We start from the raw sequence: 19,166 nt of genomic DNA on the forward strand, positions 1-19,166 counted from the left end.
CATTTCAAGCAGAGACCAGACATAAATGACAACTGACCTGTTAAGCTGATGTAAACATCCATTGAATACAATTAAATAATCACCCAGAAGTTATCATTTAGCATACCTGGGTACCCAAATCTCACACACAGTGTAATGCAGAGATGACTCAACAACATTCAACAAATATTTATTGAGTACCAAGCTGGCAAACATCAGTGTACAAGACAAAAAAAAATCTTGCCTTTATGGAGCTTATATTCTAACTAGAGGAAACAGACAATAAGCAAGAAATGTAATAAATAAGCAAATTGTATGGTATGTTAGAAGGTGATGAGTAAAGGCAATGGAGTAAAGAAAACAAATAGAGCAGGAGATGAGGAGCTCTGAGTACCGGGACTGAGTTGCAGTTTTAAATAGGTCAGGAGTAGATTTAATTAAGAGTTCAATATTTGAGCCAAGATTTGAAGAAGGATCTCCAGCATTGGTGACTTCCTCAGGTAACTACTACCTTCACTGCCTTTTATATGTCAGTATGCATGTTTGTATGTTTATCTGGCTGAATTTAGTGATAGTACCATTGAATCTCTGCTGGTACAGAATGCATATTGGTTAGCAATGGATCTTTAACAGGAAGGCTGATTTAAACACAAATTCCAGGAAGAAATAGGTCTGGTGTTTATCTAAGTGAAGCACTTGTTGCTTCCCCATGCAGACCTTTAGATTTTCAAACAACTGTTTCTTCAAACTGTTGACTTTTCTTGCTTCAGTATATTCTTTTGCATTTTATTGTTATAAATAATAATAGCAAAAGTTAAAGTTTATTGGATATCAAGCTAAGTATCAAGCCCATTATTAGGCACTCTGTATACATTATTTAATTTAATTCTCAAAATTCCATGAGGTAGGGGGATGTTATTACTCTCATTTTACAGATGGGAAAACAAGCTTCAGGAGGTTAAATAACTTAAAATCACACAGATGGAAAGTGTCAGAATCAAGATTCAGGTCTAATTCCAGAGTCATTTTAGCCTCTATTTACTAACTAAATTTAGTACTGATTAAATGTATTCCTCAACAGGAATTTCAAAATGTATGATAAACATTATCTAATTCAATGGTTTTTTGAAGACATTGCTTCAGCAATTTTTGGATAATTCATACAAAGAATGTGACCTTTGTTCTTACAATGCTTCTGATTGATCCAGTGTTATGGTTCTCCAAATTTCATTTAGCAGTAGAATTCTTGACTAAACAAAATATTGCAATAGAAGACTGAATCAGTCACAGAACTAGTGTAGAAAATTCAAACACAGATGGAAAACCATAAAGGGTAAGTGAAGAGGGTTTAATGAAAGGTCTATTCACAAAATAATGCTGAGGTAAAGGAAAACCGGCAAGAGAAGGTGTAGGTTCCACAGGGCTAGCCACAGTGGGATGGCATGTCCACCCCTAGGCCTGTGGGTGGCAGGCAAGTGAGTGGGCAGAATACTTGCCAAAACCTGGCAAGAACTGTAGCGGTAGGAGGAGCCACCAAAAAAGAGCAGTGGACTTTGGTAGAGGAATATAGCCATTGCCAAACCACAGCCTAGAAGGGAAGGAGTCAGGGGAATACATAACTATGCTTCTTTCTCTTTCTGCCCTCCAATCTCCTGCTGCTTCCCCCATTGGCTGAACCCAATGGAAAACTAGAAGCAAGGAAGCCCAAATGATGCAGTTCACAGAATTCAGCTACCAGGGGGCAAAGAGTAAGATGAAGAAGAGGACAGAATGGATTTAAACAGGCAAACAGAGAATATCCAGCACAAAACCAAAAATGCAAAACTCTTAAAGCATAGTTTCTCTTGTTGAATTGGGGTGGGGGGTCAGAGGCTGCCAGCTTATCTCTCTCTACAATCACTCACTGTTACCACAGCAATCTCTGGAGCACCTTTGTCAAACCCTAGTGCTCTGGTCTAGTCCTTATGTTATAACAATCTCAGCCACAATCCACAAGGCTGTGTGCTTTTAAAAAATACAACATGCATGTTGGTAATCTGGACTTAACCATAACACAAGAAGCACCAGACATGTCCTTGAAGGTTCAGAGCCCCAGGCTCTGGAAAGAATAATATGATTATGTACATAATCATACTGAGGGGCCCATGAATCTGGGAACCTGAGTGCTGAAGGAAATATCTATAGGAATTATAGGCCAGCTGAGAACCCTTAACAAACCCTGGACAAGCATTGGGTTTGGAGACTAAAAGGCTTCCTTTGAATAGCCTCATCTGTTATGAAATAGAACCCTCCCAAAGGGATTCACAATTAAGTTTCATGGTCCATAAAATTAGAGACAAGACTTTATATCCAAATACATTGAAATGTGTAGTTATTTACAAAGACAAATAAGGATATTGATGAGAGGAGAGAGGGAGCAAAGATACAGGGTGGTTGGGAGGAGGGTTAGGTAGACAAGAGAACTGATTAATCAGAAGAGTGACCACAGAGTACCCATCACTAACAAAATACAAAATCTAATGCTGTTACTGGCAGCTCAAAAGCAATACCCTCCAAATGTGCTCTGAAGTCTGAATCACAGCCTGGCCTCCTCAGCGGGGGCTGCTGCAGGTCCGTCAGTCATTGGGCAGAGCTGCTGAGCACACCCTCTGCTGCTATGCAGAGAAGTCTGACTAGGGAAGCCAAAACTAGGATGGAGATGGGCGGGGGTGGAGAGGTGCCAACACACAGGAGCCAGACAGCCAGATATTCTGTCACTGGTGCTGCCACTTAAATCTCTTGGTTCACTGGATAGAGGATGGGGGGGGGGGGGGAGGGGAGGGAAAGAGGGTGTTTTTAATCTTAGCAACTAGAGTGGCCTTCACAGGGAACAAAAATAAGCTGAGCAGAGGAGAAAGGCACAGCTGTTCTTTGCTTTCCGAGGAGTCTCCAAATCTCTTATTACGTATTGGTGCAGCTGCCTAGTCAGAAGAGCACAGGTTACCGCTGTGACAAGCACAGGTAGAGAATAAGGTGGTATGAGATGCAGTCTATACCTACCTTGTATCCCCTCCAGACTACTGCCTCTCTCTCACCTTATTCCCTCACTGCATGTCTCCTGTAGGTTGGAGAGCTTTAAAATACTAATATATAACATTTGTCACACATGAGATAAATCAAATCATTTTACATATATTATCACATTTAGTCCTCAAAGCAACATTATAAGGTAGGTACTATTATAACCATGTGTCTGTTCAGATGGGGAAATGAGGATTTAGAGAGGTGGAGAAACTCAGTAAATAAGTGGCAAGCTAGAGTTTGAGTCCCAGTAACTTGATTTCAGGACCTGTGCATTTAACCATAGACCATCCTATCTTGTCCTTATGTGGTTATTGCTTTGCCTCTTCTGTTCTCTGAGCTAGCCTGGCCTCCATGTTTCTGACCCTGGACTCATCACTTAATCTTTGATTTCTAATTATTTCTTCTGTCAACAGATCCTGAGAAGGGAAGACCAGATCCACCTCACTTGGCTTCTCTCTCCTCCTAAAAAGAGCTAATTAGAGGGGCACCCTGAGGGGCAACTGGTCCTAGGTCAGTGAGGTGAGAAACACCCAGGCCTCTCCCTCAGAGGACCACACTTCATGAACCCAGAGTCTCATTTTCAGATCCTAATCTAGAATGCAGAACACTGTTAAAAGGAAGAGGAAGCTGGGCCATTAGCCTGAATGTATGGAAATGCCTATAGAAAGCAACCCTTATGTGGCAAAACTGAGGCAATGAGAAGAGACAAATGAATCACACCCCAAAATCAAATCACCGACTATTTTCAGAGAATTATACAGAAATTTGATTCCAATTTAGAGAGCTACTAAAATTTTTCTTGGTTAAAATAATAGGTTTAGATAGGCCTTTCTGCTGGTTATTCATAACACTTAAAATTGCTGAAGACAATGAAAATTTTAGGCATTTAAGTTTCTTGAAAAGAAATTATACAATGTTTGTGTGACATGTGTACATTTTAGTATTATAGGAATAGGTTTTAAAGTGCTTTTTATGTTTATCATGAAACTTCATGCTCAATTCCATATCCTCTGTCTTCTTTTTTTTCCTAAGTAACACTCCATTATTCTGGTATATTTTGCATATGCATATATTTACACATGTGTACTTACTCATATATAAGAAAATATTATTCTTAAAAGATTCAAAAGAATGTTTACATGAATCATGGAAGCAGTTACTTTACTACTTTTGTTTTTCTTCTTCTACTCTGTCCCCTCTATATTGTACAAACTTTGTCCTCTGCTCTAAAAAATAAAGGGATATGCAGAATTACATAATTCTGGGGTACATCAGTGGTTATGTATGGTTTTAGTCTGTAAAGCTCAATCTCGCCTCTAGAATTCACCTTATCTTTTGTATTAGGGCAAGTCTGTTTGCAGGGAAGAGAATCTACTTAAAGTAGCTCAAGTAAAGGAGGATGTGGACTTATTATAAGGACATAAATCTCCAACAAGCCAAGAGGCCTCAGAGAACCAGATCTAGAAACCATTCTCTGTTTTCAATCAAGAATCCCACCATTAATATTATTCAGCTGCCAATACTCTCAACTTTTAGGCTTCTCGTTTCAGATGAGAATGAGGGAGAGATGGAGAGAGAGAGAATCTGATTTGTCAGCCTGGCCTGTACATTGGTTCTCTTTGAGTCAGATGACTACCCCTATGTGCTCCTATTTGCTACCAACGGAGTGGTCGGGTCTATATTGCAGATTCTCTAAATAGGTATATATTTAAGTATGTTTGAAGTTGACTGGATAGGAAAAGGGGGCCAAAGGACAAATATCGATGTCTAACATATTCATTCAGGGAGACCTAAAATGGATAAAAAATTTATCTTTTTTCAAGGTTTTTGAAAACTTCATATTGTTTGTTCAAATCCTGGGTTTCTATGGGGCGTTTAGGATGTTCTTATTTTAAATTTTAGTCAAACACTGTATGTTAAATATAGGATCTCTGGCCCCAAAACTGAGCCAGCCTCTAGGGAATTTCGTCATGAAAAATAATACATAATAGCAGTATACAACTTACCAGTGGATTATGTCCTAAGAGTTTATTGGTATATTAGTTCACTAGGGCTGCCATAGGAAAGTACCATAGACTGGGTGGCTTAATTTATTTTCTCACAATTTTGGAGACTAGAAGTCTGAAATCAAGGTGTCAGTAGAATTGGTTTCTTCTGGTCTTTCTCCTTGGCTTGCAAATGGATGTTTTCTCCCTGTATCTTTACATAATCTCCCCCTCTGTATATCTATCTGTGTCCTAATGTCCTCATCTTATAAGGACACCAGTCATATTGGATTAGGGTCTACCCTAATAACCTCATTTTACTTTAATTACCTTTTTAAAAAGGTATCTCTTGGGGCTCCTGGGTGGCTCAGTCGGTTGAGCGTCCGACTTCAGCTCAGGTCACGATCTCACGGACCGTGAGTTCGAGCCCCGCGTCGGGCTCTGGGCTGATGGCTCAGAGCCTGGAGCCTGCTTCCGATTCTGTGTCTCCCTCTCTCTCTGCCCCTCCCCCATTCATGCTCTGTCTCTCTCTGTCTCAAAAATAAATAAATGTTAAAAAAAAATTTTAAAAAAAAGGTACCTCTTAACATAATCACATTCTTAAGTACTAGGGGTCAGGACTTCAACATATGAATTTAATTGGAGGAGGGACACAATCCAGTTGATAACAATTGGTAAGTATTATTTGGAACTAGGAATAGAAGACACATTTCCCATCTCTCACCTGTTTACTGGCCTTCTACTTGGTCCCTACTTTGCCACACTATGATTAATCTGCCAAAAAGACATCAGATTGATCCTTTTTTAAACCAGTGGTCCTTTTCCAAATGAACAAATCTCATTTTTGTCATTTCCTGCTTGGAGGACTCCTCTAGTTCCACAACATCTTAGTGTAAAGTTCAAATGTGCCCCCCCCCAACCCCAGCATAAACGGCTTCTTACAATAAGCTCTAGCTACCCTTCTACCTCATGCAGATGCCTAGACTGGTAGCATGCTAACATGTTGAGAAATATCTGCATTATGTATTTTAGGTTCTTATTTATTCTGTGTATTTAAACAAATTTCATAGCACATTAAAGATGAAGATTATTCCACATTATTGTTTTCTACCATTCGTTACTTGTATACCTATTTCATTTACATTGTAAGTTGAACTAGTCTAGGAACCTAATCTATTGTTTCCAATTGTTCCATAAATATTTGTGAAGCACCTACCATATGTCAGGCACTCTCAACATTTATTACATAAAGATGAAAAGTGAAGTCACTGATTTTAGTAAGTTCACAGTCTAGGAAAGAAGACAAGCAGGTAAACAAATAACTGTAATACAATGTGACAAGTCCAGGGAATAGAAATATGCATGGACTATTGTAGGAATGCAAAATGAATTAATCTTATGTGAGGTGGTCACGGAAAGCTGCAGGGAGGAGAGTTGATATTTGAACTGGGAACTTGGTAAGAGGGAGAATGAAACTTCAGGCACAGAACAGCAAAAGCAAATCATATACAGATAACCTGCCAAGACATCACCTAACCCTGAACTACTATCCCTTTTCTCTAGTGAGATCTGCAACTAAGGGTTGACTAGACTTTTCTTTGAACTTTCAAAACCCAAAGCATCTGATCACATCCCTTCTCTAGACAGCGACGGCTGAGTTCAGACTCTAGGGGCTCCTATAGACCTGTCTGTCTGAAAGAAATCACCTTCAGATTCTAAGGCAATTTCCCTTCTAAAAAGACAGTCCTAAAGTAATTATAAGGTGCTTTATGGTACTCCTCTTTCCAGAGAAAAGAAAAAGAAGCTTAATCTCTGAAACATTTACTTGCTACATATGATCCTTTCTTTTCAGAACATTAGTTCTCACCCTTGACTGTTTGATTTCCTAGACAGATCTTAAATATTCCAATGCCCAACAGGCACCCCAAACCAGTTAAATCAGAATTTCTGAGAGAACCCAGGTATCAGTAGTTTTTAAAGCTCCCAAGAGGATTCTAATGTGAAGCCAAGGTTGAATATCACTGATTCAGAATTTATGGGTATTTCCCTCCTTAATATAGATGTTTATCAAAACTCCTAAGCTTCTCTGACAAGATCAGGATTACTTAACTTGTTGGTTCAGAGGTAGAATGGACAAACATTGCTTTTATTCATTCCCAAAGTAAAATTTGTCTTCTCCTGTTCGGTTTATCTCAGTTGTATAGTCTCTCTGGTTTCTCTTAATGTTCCCCTCTCTGATGTGTGTATTTCTCTCAGGCTCATGCCAGCAGGTTAGAAGACAGGTTTTGGCCAGGTAGGTTTAAGAGAAATGTCTGTAGCCTATCCCACCTCTGGTTCATTTCTTCTGTAGCTAGAAGTTCCCCTTAATTTAAGGATGCAAACTCCTATATTTTTACCTCACTCAAGGGTACACTTTGGAACTGAATCTCTGAAGTTATTTCTCCATGCCTGGCCTTGTTTCAGGCCCTCAGTCTCAGGCTGAGATCTGGACCTTTGCAAGGCTTTCCTTTGCTTCATCCTCCCAGTGTGTTGATGGGGGAGGGGATGAAGGGAATGAAGAGATCCTGACCCCAGAAGAGAAGGGAAGATCTTCAGGTCTTTCTGGAGAAGATGAACAATCAACCTCATCGTTAGAACATGAGGCCTAATCTATGCCTCTCTTTACCCCCTGTGTTGAGAGGAGAGATTGTGAGAAAGCAGAGTACCCATGGGGCTAGAGAGAGGAAAGAAGAGTTAGCCAAGTATCTAGCCCACCAGAAAGTCATCAGCAGAGTGAGGAAGGGAAGATCAGAGCCCTGGCAATCACAGTGACAGTGACAGAAAAATGAAGCCCAAAGCAGGCGAGAGTCTGATGCTGCAGTCCACTGAGTCAGAAAGAACTGATTTCTCATCAAATTAACCAGCTAACGCCTGTGGATGAAGCATCCCACACAAGTGTTGGCTCTATCCAGGCTGCTCATTTGTCAGCATTGAAATGACATCATATAAATTCACAGGCAGATGCCAAACTTGATGGAAATTCATGATTCACTCAGTATCTATTGGGCTTACACAGCTAACTGGATGACCTCTAAGGCCCTTTCTGGCTTTTTAATTCTTGAGATTCTATGATACCAAGTGACTACCATGAACCTGGCATGTCCCAGAAAGTACACTCAGGAGAATTTCCAAGAAGATTTGTATCAGGTGCCAGTTTGTTTTATATGAAAGATGAGGGGGTCACCATGTTAAGGGGAGAAAATGGCCAAGAGACAATTTCCAATAGGGGTATGACTGCTTGTATGTGCCCATTTTTCCTAAGCAGTCCTCTAAACAGCATGTACACATACGGCCAGCATCTCTGATCAGTCCCTACCCAGGCAATGACATTCTTTTCTGGCAGCAATCTGGATCTTTTTCTTCCTGATTGCCCATAGACAATATTCCCTTAGGACCATACTATAGAAGACATACCCACCTCCCATTGGTATTAGCAATCTGTCCACCCTTCTGTGGCTTTCTAAGCTTACTTGTTCAAAGGCACCATGGGGGTGTTGGTCTTTATTTCTAATCCCTCCAGGTAGTAAACATTGTGCCAATTCCTTCTGGACTGAGAACTAGAGTCAGCAGAGAACTCAACGGAAATAGAGGCTGTGTAAGGATGGAAGCAGACCATGTGTTCCCCACACATGCATAACAGGTCTCTGTTCTCATGCTGAGGTAGCAGCTGCAGCACCACCCCTACCCCCACCAGACCCTTGCCTCATTCTCTTTTTAATCACTTATTCTGGCTGTTCTCCTTTCTGCCAACAATAATTCATAATGATTTCACATATAATCTCCTCTCATCATGGTACAGCATAAACAGTGAAATCACAATAACAAAGGTAAACAGAAATACCACATACAGAGTTCTTTATCTGCATGTGAAAAATGGGGGAAAGACTTAAAATATTTCATTTCTAATCATGAGATGGGAACATTGATAGAGCTTGTAATTCAATCACTTGTTTGTTTGTTTGTTTGTTTTTTAAATTTTTTCTACTTCATGAATTTTCTTACAGTAAAATCTCTGTTAATAGGAACCCAACTACTGAGGCTGGGTTCACTTGAGGACGTTTTCTTTTTTTTTTTTTTTAATTTTTTTTAACATTTATTTGTTTTTGAGACAGAGAGAGACAGAGCATGAACGGGGGAGGGTCAGAGAGAGAGGGAGACACAGAATCTGAAACAGGCTCCAGGCTCTGAGCTATCAGCACAGAGCCCGACACGGGGCTTGAACTCACGAACCGTGAGATCATGACCTGAGCCGAAGTCGGACGCTTAACCGACTGAGCCACCCAGGCACCCCGAGGACGTTTTCTATGGCTCTATTTTTAGAAGGAAAAAAATTAGAAACTACGGATTTAAATTTTTAAAAGAGCAACTTTAGGGGTGCCTGGGTGGCTCAGTTGGTTAAGTGTCAGACTTCGGCTCAGGTCGTGATCTAGCGGTTCATGCGTTGGAGCCCTGTGTCGGGCTCTGGGCTGCAGCTTGGAGCCTGGAGTCTGCTTTGGATTCTGTGTCTCCCTCTCTTTCTCTGCCCCTGCTTGGCTCGCACTCTGTCTCTCTCCATCTCTCAAAAATAAATGTTAAAAATTTTTTACAAAATAAATAAAATAAAAGAGCAACTTTAAAGCATATCTTGAAGTTGATAACATTACATTTTCTGGTAATCCCATGTCTTCATAGTACCCAGAGTTATGAGACTCAGTAACCTGAGCTCAAAATGGGAACACATGTCATTACTTTTGTCATGCCTGTGGATAATACACAGCTTTCAGATTCAAGGCAAAAACTCAAAGAATTCTGGAGTTTTAAGCCGGAAAAAAAGAACCATGCTCTGAAAGGGAATGGGAAGGTCAGTCAGACTGTTCCTAGGAAACAGAATATAATCAGACCCCTAGAGTCCATATAGCTAAGACAAGGCTGGAATTTGAGAAGGAAAGTAGGGAAGACACTTATGAATTTGTACCATACCTTTAGACCAAAGTGCATTTATTTCAAGATAAGGAGATCTGAGACTCAGATGAGTTTCTGCTATCTTTACTATAATCCTCAGGACCAAAAATATATTCTGTACTTTAAAAAATTATATTACTGTAAAGGTGTTTATACTTGTTCTTATCTGTTTTCTCACTCCATTAAATTACAGAGAGTCACCTTCATCCATTATCTTTTTTAAAAAACTGTTTTTCCTATTTTATATACTGTAACTTGTTTATTATAGCCCTTGATTTTGGACTAGATCTCTCTGCCCTACTTGGCCCACTGTTAAGTGATTTCATTTACTAAGATGGAAAAGACTGTTATGTTAAGAGTCATATGTAAGGTTGAAAATTAACTAAGTTAGTTAGTCAAATTTCGCAGAATTGTTACACATTAATGTTTAGTAACCATTGAAAATAGTAAAGGAGACTGAATACTGGAAATGGATAATTTTTGCCCAATGAACAAAAGTGACATGGTAAAAGAGAAAGTAGCTCTTTATGACAGAGATTGTAGACAAATGAATATAAAATTGCAAGATTTTTTTTAAATGATTTTAAGCACATAGATAAAGACCACCATCAGGAAACAGCATGGAATCTTAAAAGTAAATTATTTTCTTTAAGGTTAGAGTTCTGCTAAACAAAAGGAACTCTAAAGACAAATTATGACATCAGTAAGTCTCTTAGAATGTCATGGACAAGATGATTTGGTATGAGATAGGGTGATTGTTTAGATAGTGGGTTGAAATTTCTTTAGAATGTGTCACTCTCTCCCACTACATTGTGAACCAAATTAAAAAAAAAAAAAGAGTATTTTTACATTTCTTTGTATCTCTGGTACTTAATTCAATACCTGACAAAAACCAAATACCCAATCCATTTTTCCTAAATTCATCAGCACTTAAACAAATCTACTCAAAATGAACTGCTTAATGTACTCAGGTCCAGCAAAAAAGAATTCTTAGTGACATATTTTAAATACTCTGTGCATAACAATTATCCTGTTTAATACTCTATGGTAGCAATTAATAAATTTTAAAGGCAATTAATATAGTGCATAAGAATCAGAATCTAATAACCAGAAAAGGGATGGTAGCCCAATATCTCATAACGCCTAACAAAATGCTAGATACAGAATAGATGTTTAATCGCTATTTTCTTAATTATTTTTTAAATTAATTGTGCCATTCTCAAGCTTTAACATCTATGGTAGTTGGGACAACTAGATATTCACATTTGCTTCCCTACCTCATACCATAAAAATTAACTCAAAATGAATCAAAATCTACATGTAAGAGCTAAAAGTATAAAACTCTTAGAAAAAAATGCAAGTGAAAATCTTCATGACTTTGGATTATAGAATGGTTTCTTAGATATGACACCAAAAGTATGAACAACAAAAGAAAAAATAGGTTAGACATCATCAAAATTTTAAAACTTTGTGCTTCAGTGGATATCATCAAGGAAGTAAAAAGACAACCTACAGAATGAGAGAAAATATTTGCAAAGCACATTTTTGATAAAAGACTTATATCTAGAGTCTACAAAGAACTGTTAAAAAATAAATAATAAAAGGACAAATGATCCAATTTTAACAGACATTTGAATAGACATTTTTCTAAAGAGTTATACAAATGGCCAATAAGCATATTGAAAGATACTTAACATTATTAGCTATCAAGGAAATGCCAAAGAAAACTACAAGGAGCTACTACTTCACACTAACAGAATGATTATAGTTTTAAAAGAAAAGACAATAACAAGTATTGATGATGATATGGAGAAGTTGGAAGCCTCATGAACTGCTGGTAGGAATACAAAATGATGCAGCCACTTTGGAAAAAAACTTGGCAGGTCCTCAAACAGTTAAATATAGAGAGACCCAGCAATTCCACTCCTGGGTATATATCTAAAAGAAATGAAAACGTGTGTTCACACAAAAACTTGTACATGAATATTTATAGAAGCATTATTCATAACAGCCAAAAAGTGAAAATAGTCCAAATGTCCATCAACTGATAAAAGAATAAGTAATATCCATACAGTGGAATCGTTTTCAGCAATAAAAGGAACTGAAGAATTGACATATGCTACAACACTGATGAACCTTGAAAACATGAAATGAAAGAAGCCAGTCACAAAGGACTCATATTGTATGATTCCATTTATATAAAATATCCAGAATAGAGAGATCTCTAGGAATAGAAAGTAGATCAGTGGTTGCCTAGGGATGGGGATGATAAGAGGATTGAGGGGTGATGGATAAGGGGAGAAGAGTTTCTTTTAAATTATGAGGGTGGGGGCGCCTGGGTGGCGCAGTCGGTTAAGCGTCCGACTTCAGCCAGGTCACGATCTCGCGGTCCGGGAGTTCGAGCCCCGCGTCGGGCTCTGGGCTGATGGCTCAGAGCCTGGAGCCTGTTTCCGATTCTGTGTCTCCCTCTCTCTCTGCCCCTCCCCCGTTCATGCTCTGTCTCTCTCTGTCCCAAAAATAAATAAACGTTGAAAAAAAAATTAAAAAAAAAAATTATGATGGTGGATATACAACTCTGTGAATATACTATAATTAATTGAATTGTATACTTTTAATGGGTGAATTTATTTGGTATGTAGATTATCTCTCAATAAAGATATTTTAAAAGATAACCTATGTAGGGCTCCCTGTTTGTGGTAGACATAGAGATACACTACCCAGACCCCCCCTTCATGGAAGGACCTGCTACCCAGTTGTGAAGAGCATAGTCAGCTGATATTCTATAGCTGTCAGCTCCTTCTCAGCTTCAGAGAGCTGCCTTGGTGAGTTTACACCCTTCCCAGGGCAGCCCATATCCCAGTGAGACAGGAGTATAAAGGCTTAGCCATTTCTGCTGGATGAAGGACAATTTTTACTAGCACTGCTCCTACAAGCTCCTTGCTGGGTTGGCTGAGGCTTTATCAGACTTGCATCATGGTTTGCTTTTCCTTCTGTTCAAACTTGCTTCCTCCCTTTTCTTTTCACAAGTATTGATCTCTAGGGGCACCTGGGTGGCTCAGTCGGTTAAGTGTCCAACTTTGGCTCAAGTCATGATCTCACAGTTTGTGGGTTTGAGCCCTGTGTTGGGCTCTGTGCTGATAGCTCAGAGCCTGGAGCCTGCTTCAGATTCTGTGTCTTCCTCTCTCTCTGCTCCTCCCCAACTCTCTCTCTCTCTCTCTCTCTCTCTCTCAAAAATAAATAAACATTAAAAAAACATTTAACAAGTATTGATGTCTAACCTTAAACCCCAAAGTATCTCAGCAACTGCTTCCAGGGAACCAAACTTGTGACAATGTTAAACATGTAAACCAGGTATCTATATATCTCAGGAACCCCATCAAAGTGAAGGTAAGGTAATTTTGTTTTTTGGTTTTTTTAACTCATTAGGTCCAAGAGAGCAAGAAAAGAAACTTGGTGGATGAAGGAATAATAGTTGTCTTAACAGAAAGGAGGAAACAACAAAAATTCCAGTAGAGTGCGATATCAATAAGTGGGTGATCTCTTCCCTGGAACCTCTTAAAGGCTCAGGACCTGAAAGGGAGTCCCTGGAGACAAGTGCAAGAACAAAGCTGATAAAAAGGGATTGATTGAAATCAATATGTGAAATGGTTACAGCCCCCAATTCTCCTCCTATATCATTGCATAAGACTAGAGATTTCTTTGCTGGAAAATGGATCAGGGAGAGACTCTCAATTTGGAGATGTTAGGATTACTAGAGGTAGAATGAGGGTTGAAGCTCAAAATAAGGGGAATAAATGAAAGTCTGTACGTTGAATAGGGAGACTGCTCCCTTTCAATCTGCTTCCTCTTTTAAGCAGTCTTTTTCTTTTTTAAGTTTATTTATTTATTTTGAGAGAGAGAGAAGGAGAGAGAAAACAAGCAAGGGAAGGGCAGAGAGAGGATCCCAAGCAGGCTTCTCACTGCCAGCACAGGGCCCGAAGCAGGGCTCAAAGAATCCTGAGATCATGACCTGAGCCAAAATCAAGAGTCGGAGGCCCAACCAACTGAGCCACATAGGTGCCCCAGCAGTCTTTACAAAGGCCAGGGCATTGGCTACAAACAATAGATTGGAAATTTTTTCTGTGTAGAAATTGAATGACTCCAGAGAAAACATAACTACCCAATACTGGTATTTGGGGGTTCTCAAAGAAAAAGCAATCTTGCTGTTTTATCACCCCACACCCCCACATTGCTCCCACACACAGAGCTTCCAGTTTTATAGTTCTTCATTATTACATATGAATGGTCAGGCAAGGACTACTAGACATTTGAAGAAAACTTTCAATATGAAAAACAGACCAAAACAAACAAAAGAAGAAGCATAGAGAAACTGAAAATGCAGAGAGAAAAATTTTTTTCTGAAAGCAGAATACTCACAACTCAATATTTGTGGAGAAAAAAATAGAAGATGCTGCATATTTATGAGTTAAAATGAGGAGGAAAGAACAACTAGAAACTAAGAACTTTTATAAATAAAAACATGATATAAATTAAAATGCTGTAGAAGGCTTGTAAGACAAAATTGTGGAAAACTATAAAATATAGAATAAATGACAAGAAGGATAATGGAAGGGAAAGGATAAGAAAAAGACCCAGGCACCAAGCATAACAATAGCATAGCAGGGCGCTTGGATGGCTCAGTCAGTTAAGAGTCACTCTCAGTTTTGGCTCAGGTCATGATCTAACAGTGTGTGAGTTTGAGCCCCGCATCGGGTTCCATGCTGACAGTACAGAGCCTGCTTGGGATTCACTCTCTCTCCCTCTCTCTCTGCCCCTCCCCTGCTCACTCCCTCTGTCTCTCTCTCAAAAATAAATACATAAAACTTAAAAAATTAAAAAAAAATAAAACAATAGCATAAGAGATAAAAAAAATTTCTGAAAAAAATGAATCATAAATTATTAGAAATCATTAGACTTTTTAATATAAACACTGGATTCTGCTAAAAAAAATTACCTTCAAAAGTCTAAGGGAAATTCTAGCATTAAAGTCTAGACTAAGTCAAATTATCAATCATAGACTAAAGATATTTTTAGGCATTCAAAGACTCAAAACTGGACCTCTCAAGTACCCTTTCTTAGGATGGTTATAGGGAATATGCCCCACTAAGAGCAATAGAGTAAATTAGAAATAAGAAGATACAGAATTCAGGAAACATGAACTCCAGGAAAGCAGTGAAGGATGACAGTAGCACAACTAATCTAGATGAATGCAGGAGACAAGGGCAGAGAAAGTTTCTCAAAGACAATAAATAAATACATACATACATACATACATAAAAAAACAAACAAACTGATAAGTTATCCGATGGATTTTACCATATGGAAAGAGTACTGTGAGATGCTTTTTGAAAATATATGGAGTAGGGGCACCTGGGTGGTTCAGTTGGTTAAGCGTCTGACTTCAGCTCAGGTCATGATCTCATGATTCGTGGGTTTGAGCCCTGTGTCAGGCTCCACACTGTGTGGATCCTGCTTGGGATTCTCTCCCCCTCTCCCTACCCCTCCCCCACTCATGCTCGTTCATCTCTCTCCCAAAATAAACTTTGAAATTTTTTTTAAATATATATGGGGTATTTAGAAAGGATTAGCAATAGGTGTATAGGAAACAAAGTCATTAAACAACCAAGGCAATTTTTTATTCCAAAAAAGGAAAAAAAGTTATATAAGAAGGAAACATAATCGGAATATTTTACTTAATTAGGCAGTAAACAGTATTTATATCATCATAATGTAAACATTAGATATTAATTTACCTCTCAAAATTATATAACAGTTGAGAGGATGAAGAGGGGAAGAAAAAGTAGAAGTATATAAAAGATAAACCCTCATCTACAAAAGCAAGATATCAATAACGTTTAAAAATGATGAAATATACAAAATGGGGTAAAATGAAAAAGCTAAAAGAAATGGACATGGTCGCCTCTAAGGAGCAGTACCTGGAGATGAGGAGGGAAGAGTAGACAGGAAACTGCTAAATTTTATGTCTTATACTTAGCTTTTTAAATCATTTGCTTATATTACCCTGACAAAAATAAAGTTAAATTGAAAAACAAAACCTATAAAGATTCCCAACTTCCTTGCGCAGTCAATCTAAACTGTTGGGGGAGGTCATAGAGAGGACATGACCACCAGTTGACCTGTAAGAAGGACCTAGGCAATCAGAGGCTCCTCACCTCCCCCTCTGTCCTTGGAATGTGCATTCTGCTTGCCTTTCCTGCAACCAGAAGCTGCTCCAATGACATAGCCTTAAGACAGGGATATAGTATTGAGACCATCTGGATGGTATGCATGACTGAACTTAGTTCAGGCCTCTATTATAAACTTCTAAGATTCTGGCAGGTGGGTGCAGAGATCTACATCTTGTGGCTGCCCAAGACAAGCCTCATACATAAGTTCTTCTGCTTATTAAATCTGCCACCTACCAATCTGGAGCAGACTGCCTCTTACTTCAGTCTCACAGCTCTCAGTGTACACGGACCAGCTTCGGATCATACCTGGGAAACTCCAGAACTTGCCAACCAGCATAAACTGTTTGTTACTCAAATTACAAAAAGGGGAAAAAGCATGAACTGCAGATTCAAGCAGAGGTATGACTAACGTGACTTAATAGCTATATATGACTTTGCTCAACATTTTTCGCTATTACAGTATATCATGTGAAACAGGATTCATAACTTTCTCATAGGATTGTTGGGAAACTAAAATAAGATACTGACTATGGTACCCAACAGAGCCCAAGCCCAGTATATAATTGAGGCTTGATAAATGTTAGCCATTGTTATCGTTAGTCTGATCTTCAGGAACTTCCATTATTTCACCCTTCTTTTCCAATCTCCATTTATTTTCTCTCTCTACAACCTGACATGGCTTTTCTTTTGCTTTAGCCACACCTCCTTTCCCCATACTTGTTACTGACTGTGCAAACTTCTATCTCCAACTGGATAAGTTTTGTCCAAATCTTTTTTCCAAAACTCTACATGCATCATTCCTTTGAAACTCACTTCTTCTCAGCGTATCTTCTGGACTTCTAAATATAAGGAACATGGGTTCTGTGGCAATCTGATCTGAGGGAAGTGGCTAGTGGTCTTATCCTAAGGTGAGATTGGATGGAAAACTCATTTTAAAAAAAAAGTTGGATGGTATATTTATTTAGGGTGTTTGGGAGTGAATGCTGATGGAGTTAATTGGGTCTGCATCCACCTAAATCATGACTTGACATTGTTTTCTTTATAAAAGCTACCCTTGTGCCAACCATCACTTAACATTGTTTCCCCTTCTTTCTAAAAGGTACCCCTGTGGAACCCCACCTGATTCCTTTACTCAGAATGTCTTTGATCATCCTATATGTACCATCACATATAACACTGGGCACCTATTTAAAGATTGCTTTTCTTAGGTGATCTCATCTCTTATTATCCAAGCCAATTGTGATGGTACATTAGGGCAGGTACAGCTTTCTATTTGTTTTATATAGTGCCATGACTCCTGTTGCATATCTTTCTCCAGAAATTCTTGATGACTGTTTTATTTGCTTCTTACTGATACATGCAATGAGGTAGCCCATCATATAGAGGGGGAAAAAAGGAATTTAGGCAACTTCTTGCAAGAAATCAATTATCAAGAATCCATGGGAATATACAGTGCACCCTTCAAAAAGAAAAAACATGGCTGGGAAGGTAGAAATGAGAGAACCAAGGCAGGTAGGGGACAGCTGGGGTTTGGTTAGAGATACTGCATGAAAGGGAAACAGAATGTGTAATCAGCAAAATGGCTATATTGCTCCTTCAAGGAACTCAGGTACTGCAATAGGAATAGGGCTGGCAGCAACACCATCACTATTATTATTTAGATCTTTAAAATGTGCCCATCACTGAGCCCTGAGGCACATGTACAGAAACAAACACATGTTTCAATATTTACTCTCTAGGGCCTGAATCCATGGTGGTACAGTTGTCGATCCTCCCACAGCCATCAGGCACATGCTTGACTAAACAGATGGCCTTGCCAGGATTTTTACTTGGGTGGGAGGGTAGAGGCTTGTACAGCCAGAATTTTTAATTCAATATGTCTTCCTGAGTATATTCTCTGAAGAGTCCACCTTATAAGAACCATGTGGAATGGGGAGCACACTGAATGTTGTGGGGGGCAGCAGGGGAGAAGGAGGGTAGCAACCATCACATAGCATTTTAAAAAAACACAGAACTTAGAGACCAAAAATCTAGTTTTAAGTAATTTCTTGCCACTAAATTGCTATGTGACTGTGCAAAAATCTCTTCACTTCTCTTAGTCTCAATTTTCTCATCTGTAAAATGGGAATAATGATGTTTCTCCTGCTTACTTCTCATACTTCGTGAGGATTAAGCAAGTTTAATTTGTGCTAAAATACTGTGTAAACTGCATGTCATAACACCCTAGCATCTGAGACAACTCTTTTAAATCTTGTTTTTTCCAAAGGAGAAAAATTGATGCTTTATTTTAAAAACTTTGTAAAACAATTTACTTACATAACAAAATATTTACTACCAAATATTCTTTAAATTTCCATTGTTCAATATTAAGAATAACATAATTTATTTTTTAAAAAATTTAGAATTATGCTTTGAATATTTTTCAAAAGGAAATAGAATTTGGGTAAAATGTTATACAAGATAGAATTTTATTCCTACTTCAGTATTCTTGTAACTACTCTCTTTAAACTAGTGAAAGGTCTATAGGTAAACATTTTCACTGGTATAATTATTTTTAGATCATCTGTCAATTGAACCCAGAAATGAAAAGAATGAATGAGTAAAAATAGGTAACGAAGGACTAAGTGATATTAGGAAACAGCAGAGGAAAGATTATGGAAGAAAAGATGTTTTTTTTAAAGAAGCACCATTTGGGGACCATTTATTCTACAATCTGTACTCATAGTTCTATGATAATTATATCTAGAATTTAAAAATTGAAAATAGTTAATCCTCTACTGTGCCCTGAAACTGAGCTGAAACCAGATTCTTGAAAATGTTGTATGATAATGTGCATCACATATCACTCAGATGCCACAGCTGGATTGACCTGGGCTCCAGTTACTAACTTCCAGTGTGACCTTGAATAAGCTAGTTCACCTCTGCTTCCTCA

This window comes from Prionailurus viverrinus, chromosome C2 (genome assembly GCF_022837055.1).
Source record: "Prionailurus viverrinus isolate Anna chromosome C2, UM_Priviv_1.0, whole genome shotgun sequence".
Taxonomy (NCBI): domain Eukaryota; kingdom Metazoa; phylum Chordata; class Mammalia; order Carnivora; family Felidae; genus Prionailurus; species Prionailurus viverrinus.